The sequence below is a fragment of the Humulus lupulus genome, chromosome 1 (assembly GCF_963169125.1).
Source record: "Humulus lupulus chromosome 1, drHumLupu1.1, whole genome shotgun sequence".
NCBI lineage: Eukaryota > Viridiplantae > Streptophyta > Magnoliopsida > Rosales > Cannabaceae > Humulus > Humulus lupulus.
Window position 1 is genome coordinate 64,067,695 of NC_084793.1, and position 8,157 is coordinate 64,075,851.

An 8,157-nucleotide genomic window follows, 5' to 3' on the forward strand; every position below is an offset into this window, starting at 1 on the left:
AGAAAGCAACAAAAAATGAAATACTTTTTAACACTAGCTGTTTTATGATGTCTTATAAAATCTTATGATACCATAAAAAATTTATGATATTTTATAAGCTCTTATTTTATAATGTTTAAAATTATTAATAATTCCTATTTTAATTATTATTTAAGTAATTTAACCAATAGTAATTTGTTTTATGGTTCGTTATTTATTTCCTTAATTAGTTTTTATTAATTATCAAACTTACTTTTTCATCTTAATTAATTAATTAGTTATTTTTAAATTATTAATTTTATTAATATTAAATTAAATTATAATTTTTTAATTTATTTTTAAATTATTCCTCTAATTACACAATTTATTTTAAAATGACTAAATTTTTTAATATTAAATGAAATTATTTATCTAATTTTTTTATTTATTCTTTCATTTATTTTGTTAATTATAATTATTCAATATTTTATTTATTATTTAATTATTTATTTAGTCCCCTAACTCTACCAAAATTTCGGCAGCATAACATCTATATTTCGAGCAATGTGCTATATGATTACAGGTATGAAGAATCTGTAACCATAGAACTCATTGGAACAAATTAAATCTTGTGTACTTTTTTTTTTTGTCTATTTCATTTGCTCTTAGGTTCATTTTTCAATTTTTCTATTGATTGCCTCTAGATGTTATTGGGTACCTTAGTTTATAAGATAGAAGAGATATGATAACAGCTTGGCTTTTTTTCATACCTTTATTCTATTTTCTAGTACGTTCAGTAATTATTCTTTCATTTCATCCTGATTTTAAAACTCAGGGGTTTATGTGCCATTGGGAATGGATGTAAGAAGCTAAAAGATCTCACTCTAAGTGATTGGCAAGGTTTTTTTTTCCTTCATTTGTTATCTTTTTTGCTAACATACTCTTTTGATCATTTCTCTGCAGGATCACAGAGAAAGTGAATGACAGGTGGGAGGTTTGTGTGAGCCTTAGTGATGGGCAATTTCAACAGGTATTTGAATTTTTATGTTAAATGAGAGTACTTTGATGCTGTTCTGCACTTTTACGGGTGTTTTATTCTAATTGTTTTCTCTTGTTAAACCAGGTTAGCTTTGTAAATTCGATTGCCATAATCAAGGGTGGAACTCATGTAGATCATGTCACAAGTCAGATCACTAATCATGTCATGAATCTTGTAAATAAGAAGAACAAGAATGCCAACTTGAAAGCCCACAATGTGAAGAATTATATATGGGTTTTTGTCAATGCTCTTATTGACAATCCTGCTTTTGATTCTCAAACTAAAGAAACTCTTACCATTCATCCAAGCAGTTTTGGCTCTAAATGTGAACTCCCACCAGAGTTCTTAAAGAAAGGTTCGGGAAGCTCTTTGCTTGTTTATGTAGATGCACTCTTATCATTACTTTCTGTATCTTTGTTTATGTTTTACCTTTTAAACTTGCAGTGGCAAAGTCTGGCATTGTGGATAGTCTTCTTTCCTGGGCCAACTTCAAGCAGAACAAGGATCTTAAGAAAATAGATGGAGCTAAGACAGAAAGGGTTCACAATATCAATAAGCTAGAGGATGCTAATGAAGCTGGAGGAAGGAACTCTGAAAAATGTACCTTGATTTTGACTGAAGGAGATTCGGCCAAAGCTCTAGCAGTAAGTTGAATGGCTTCAACAATTAGTTCATTCATAATCTGAACTTGCATTAGATTTCATTTTAACTCATTTGAGTACAAATAGATGGCTGGACTCTATCGTTGGTCGAGACCGTTATGGTGTTTTCCCATTGAGGGGTAAACTTTTTTGCTGATCTTTTTATGTTCGTACAGGATCACGATGGTTCACATATCAAGGGTCTGTTGATTAATTTCATTCATTCTTTCTGGCCATCACTTTTGAGAATTCCATCCTTCTTGGTGGAGTTTATTACTCCTATTGTGAAGGTTGGTGTCTTCGTTCGTTAAGTTTTTGTGTTAGAGTTCAATTATGGAGAATACCCGTTTCTAACTTATCTTCCATTGGTTTTTACAAGAAACTAACATGATGGTTCATAAAGTACTATAAGGTTTGTGTTATTCGACTTATAAGTAAGACACCTACTAGAATTATGGGAATTTATGAAGCATCAAAATTTTCTAGTTTTTCATGAACTCATCTTTCTTTATTATGTTTTCCAGGGGTTGGGAACCAGCACATCAAAGGAAGGAAGGGATTACTTTCAAAATCTGGACATGCACAAAAAAGATTTCATGTGGGTGGATGAGAAAGATGGTGAGGCAATTGAGCTTGCATTTAGTAAGAAAAAGATAGAAGAGAGAAAGTGTTGGCTCCGTAGATTTGAGGTATGAAAAGGAACTTATATAATTTTCTTTGGAAATAGATGGTGAGTAAATTCTTAATCCTTTTTTGTTGATTTTCAGCCTGGTACTCATCTGGACCAAAAGGAAAAGCTCATTAAATACAGGTACTTTGTTCACAAGGAACTTATATTATTTTCTTTGGCTGATCTACAAAGGTCCATTCCTTCAATGGTTGATGGCCTAAAGCCTGGTCAAAGGAAGATCCTCTTTTGTTCTTTCAAGAGGAACTTTGTAAAAGAAGCAAAGGTTACCTGAAATCTATTTACAGTTTGCACTCCAGGCTGTTGAATAAATTCTTCATGTATATTTGATATTTTCTTCCCACACACTAAAAACCCAGCAATGACTAACAATCTCTCCTTCCATATATTTCTCAAACCCTCTTTTTTGTTTCAGGTTATTATTTCTGTATTAATATTTTAGAGTTTCTTTTCAAAGGTAAATGAATCTATCTTTTTCTCAGTTATGATTTTTAATTTATTTCATGAGAGAGTAGTATTTCTCTTCATGTATATGTATTTGTAGCCTCTTATAACCCATTATTTCTATTGAAATTGCTTCAATCTTTTAAATTTCTCTAGACTGATGCAGCTATTTCTGGTATACTTATTTCCATTGTCCTTATCTTCTTTACATTGATTTAAACAATGTCAATTATTCAATATCAGTTACTGCCACCAACAGAAGAAGACATTCCAGAAGGGAAAAGTTTGGTAAAATTTTGAGATTTCCTTACCCTTCAATGGATACTAAGGTGAGATTTTTATTTTTCATTGTCTTAATTACTAATACTATTTCAGGTTGTAGTGTAAAAATTATTTATATAAATATACAATTAATTTCGATCACATTTTTTTACAAGTGGTTTGAATCATATTCAGATTGAAAAGAGAGAATAAAAAAGATAAGCGAAGGGACTAAACTATAAGTTGCAATCAACATGAAGGGACTAAACTATAAGTTGCATCCATTCCATATATTTCATAAGTTAATTAAAGTATGTGATGATTCTCAATGAATCACTGATAAGTGAATTGGCTATATGGCAGTTTAGTTAGTTATATAAACTAGCTCATATACTGTAAACTTTAGGATATAAAAGTTCAAAAATTTCTTTACTCTGTCATGACTTTGTGCTTGACTAGTACTAGAGAAGGTGAGGCTTTTAACTATCCAGAAGTTGTAATAATAACTATTTTCCTTTCTCATTAAACAAACTGAAAAAGGTTGAATAAAACAAAAAAAACATTTATACTCTACTGTCACAAAAATGTACAAGACTATTTCTGGATGATCAAACAGAATTAACTTAGATAATCTTTAAGTAAATGGCTAACTCATTAGAAGAGCAAACATTTCTCTCTACTAGCTGGACATGAATCTTAGGTTTGAGACTGAAGCTTTGAAACTCCTTTAGCCAATTAAATTCTAACTTCTAAGTAAAGTTGCTAGCTTTGAAAAGCATGGTGGATTAAAACAAAAAAAAAAACCTTCACAAAAAACTATATCTAACTATAAATATAATCTCATAGTTAATTAGTTACTGCTATTATTTTATTAGTTGTTCACTTCATGAAGATTAGTGTGGTTAGTTTCCTGTTAATCACTTCTTGGTTTCCAGCTCATTTTTCCCTCTCTTTGTATCTTTGTACTATTCAGCTATAAATAATAAAGTCCCATATCTCTAGTACATTTACAGAGATCATTTTATTCAATTCATTTTCTATTAAGTACTCTTATGTGTGTGTGATGGTAGGGATCACACAGAGGGGCCTGTTTGGAAGTATGAAATGTTATTATTTAATCACAAAGGAATGCTGATGATACCATGTAGTACAATGTGATGGTGCTCCTTCCTATGATGATACCATCTAGATAATGATCACCATTGATTACTAAGGCATGCCAAAGGCTTTTGTCATATTTTTTTGGCCTATGTAATTTTCAGAGATTACCCCCAAAATAGAAGCTTCTATTCTCCTTCTTTTTTTTTTTTTTTTTTTACCCTAACAGAGGTGAAAATCAATTTAGCAGAGGTGAAAATCAACTTATTTTTATAGAATCTAGAAGCTAAAAGTTAGATAAGAAAATGAGATAAAAATATTGCTAGACAATTTTATTGTGAGTCTTGTCTCCATGAAGTTTAATAAAAAGGTCCAATTATTATGAGACATGTCTAGAATCCATTCTTTTTTGTTTTTCCTCTTCTTTTTTATATAATTCTTTTGGCTGCTCCTTCTCATGATTAATTCAGTATTGATTATATTTTTAAGCTCATTACAAGTGTTGAATCACAAATATTCAACACTTGCATATATTTAGATAAAGTTTAGTTCATTCATTCTCTATTCTCTTTGATGAATGTGGTGCTATTTGGAGAGACCAGTGATAAGGAACACAGCATAATGAAAATTTCATATGTTTGCCATAATGGAGTTGTATTGTATTGTATGTATTTTGTTTTGATTCATGTTAGGGTGATTGGTGCAGGATAATTGGCTTTCTGTGATGTTTGCAATGGCAGGAGGGGTGATACTTAGCCTTGGAAATCTCTCAACTCATTATGCTTGGGCTTTTGTTTGCTTATCAGTCACAGAAGTGATCACTACGAGCATAATAGTTGTTATAGGTCCTTTCTTTCATTCTCTCTCTCTCTCTCTGACCATTTCTAAATGTTGATGCTTGTCTGTGTTGCTCTTATAGATACTGAATTTTTTGCTTCTCTTGCGATCTTTAATGGTGACAGGAACAACCTTGAATTACTTTTTAGACAATAGAATTAATAGAGTCAAGATCCTTTTCCCTGGTGTGGCTGCTTCTTGGTTGCAGTTTGCCTTGCTTCTACTGTCCACTCATCTAATGCAGCTGATAATAAAGAAAAGCTTGAAGGTTTTTAATCTAAAGAGGTGTATGTTTCATTCATTAAATGTTAAGGTTATCAAAGAATTATCTTGTTTCCAGGTGACATTCTTCTTTCTTTTTATTAGAAAGAGTTCTTTTTTCTAACTTTATTTTTAGTTTTATTGCAGAAATTGGGCTAAACCTTATATTAATGATGCTAAAGAAGTTTCCAGGTGCATTTTTATTTTATTGTTTTTCTTTATGATTTTGTTGTATAAGAAGTCAAAGTGTGATTCTGTTTTTGTTCTTTAATTTTTTTGGGGATATATTGACAGAATTTAGAGTTCTGGAATAAATTCTTCCTCACATACTTTTTGATCATTGAGAATGATATATTTTATCTTGATACATTTCACAAGCCTTGTTTTAAGTTGCATGTTTTATTGCTTCAGTCGTTGTTTTGCATGGCAGTACATCTTGCTATACCCTGCTATTTTGTCAAGTTTTGGAGTTATTACAAATTTAATTTAAACTTTATATGCTTACAGGTGGAAACTAGCTTAAGTCTTATGTTCTTAATAATAAAAAGAATTTTTTTTTACAATGTGCAGGTATATTGAGATGATTTCTTTGGAGCAATTCTTGACAACATTTGTAGTTGAGGCCTTTCGAATGGAAGAATGTATTTCACTAATTTTTGTATACATTTCTATTTTGTATTTGGTGATAAAGGAATCTGAATTGGGCATAAATTATGTTGTAATATGATTTCTTAAGCCTAGACTAGTAGACTAAATATTGTAATTACATTTGAGTAATTAATAAAAATATATTTATGTTACCTTATTTGGCTTCAACTTTCATATTTGTTTTCCTAGTTTTGTGCAAGTAAAAAAAGATTATGTTTCTCTAAGCTAATATAACACATGTGTTATACTAATGGGTAGTATAACACAAATAATGTGTTATACTAAAGTATAGTATAGCACAAAAAATGTGTTATACTAAAGTGTAGTATAACACAAATTTATAAGTATTGAAATGTGTTATATAATCAACTATAAATAACATAATTAAACACTTATCTATTTATTAAAATAACACAGAAATTGTGTTATCATTGACAGTATAATAACACATCTGTATAACAATTATAAAATGTTATGTAAAGTACCCTGACCTACGATAACATAGTCGGTCTTAACACATCAAAAAGTGTTATGGTATGTTTCGATAACACATTTTCGGTGTTATTAAAAGCATTTTTTCTTGTAGTGCTTATATATAATGTTTTACAAGGTCTTATTTTATAATGTTTAAGGTTAAATGTTCTTTAATAACTACAAATGCATTTATTAAGAATGTTATTATAGTTATGATGAATATTAATTTCTATTTTAATTATTGTTTAATTAAGCATAATTGAAATTAATTATAGGTAATTATTTGCATTCTTAGTTTTCAAATTTGTCAAGATTTTTCATAATTATTTATTTTTTTAATTATCAAACTTATTTTTTCCTCTTTCAAATTAATGTTAAATTTATGAATAATCGTATTTTTTAAAACTATTTTAAAAAAATTATTTATTATTTGTTAAGTTTATATTACTTTGTTATATTACTAATGATATATAAATATGAGTATCAAATTAATTATTTTTAATATCACCAAATTTAATTTAATTTTAATTAAATATTACATTTATTCATCATTTTATATTTTTTAAATCTTAATTTAACTCTTAATATATTTCTTAATTTAATTAATTAATAATGATAAACTCAAAATTAAATAATTTTTTATTATCAATTAATTATAATTATTTATCCTAACAGCACTAAAAGTATTTCTAATTAATTCTACGAAAATTTCAGTATTATAACGACTATATTCTTCAAAAAATTTAAAAACCTACAAATAACACTCAGAAAATTCCCAAAGCATTTACAATATACATATTATCAATCAAATTAAAACACTAACACATTATACAATTTTATACACACATTCACAATATGTTATTCTACTGACATATATAATATCACTAAACACATCTTTCTTTCTACACACATTCACATATTAATTAAATTAATTAAAACAACATAATAAAAAAATAAATACCTTGATGCCACAAATTTACAAATACCCTAGTCACCAAATTTCCAAGATATACTTCTTCAATTTCTACACAAACATAATATACATTGTTATAAAAGAAAATTAAATATATGTTCTCAACACACACATTATATATACATATATTATAAAAAAAGTAAACATATACTTACATAAATAATACATATATATTTATAAAAAAATAAATATATATAGGCGCACATATATATCTATATAAAAAAAATATAGAGAATTTACTCATTTGGTACCCTGTGTTTTCGCAAAGTATTGTTTTGATACCATCTTTTTTCAATAGTGCTCATATGGTACTATGTATTTTAAAATCATACATCTTTGGTACCCTAGACATACATTTGATAAATAAAATTTGATCTATATGACTAAATTGTCATCAATTATATGTAATTAAATAATTAAATTTGAATTTAGAACTCATATAATTGAGAGCACTTGATTAAATTAGAAAATTTTATTAATTAAATTTGAGTTTAGGGTACTAAATATGTAACATCTCGTGTTTTGAACACCCATTAGTAGTCAGTTGGAGCCGGTGAAGAATTATGTGAAATGTTATTTTGATAAATGATATTATATGAATTTGTGATATTAGTGAATTGTATAGTTGTTGTAATGATTCGGTAAAGGATCTAGCTTTATGAAATAAAATATTGGTCTCGGACCAAGGAATAAACCCTAATGGGAGAAAAATCTCGTATTAAATAAAATAGGAAATATTATGGCATAAAAATATTACTTTTGTCTGGAAACTGGGACTTTATAGTCGAACCAATAAGTTTAAGAAAAAATTATTGAGGTTTGAATTCCAATCAAC